The sequence below is a fragment of the Penaeus monodon genome, chromosome 21, assembly GCF_015228065.2.
Source record: "Penaeus monodon isolate SGIC_2016 chromosome 21, NSTDA_Pmon_1, whole genome shotgun sequence".
Lineage (NCBI taxonomy): Eukaryota > Metazoa > Arthropoda > Malacostraca > Decapoda > Penaeidae > Penaeus > Penaeus monodon.
The window spans coordinates 11924530-11924729 of record NC_051406.1 but is presented as its reverse complement, the minus strand read 5'-3'; positions in this window follow the sequence as shown (position 1 = coordinate 11924729).

Genomic DNA, 200 nt, shown 5'->3' with positions numbered 1-200 from the left:
CAACAATCAAGATTAAATTGACATCACCTGCAGAGAAAATTTCTGTCCAACAATCAATTTCGACCAGTTTGTGGGCAGAAATCGAAAAATAACTTTTTCACTTGATTCTCAGAAAGCAATAAACTTTCGCCAATCTCGACCAAGTTCATAGAAAATGTTGGCGAGTTTAAGGGGGACACTTAACCTAACTTAAGATCTTC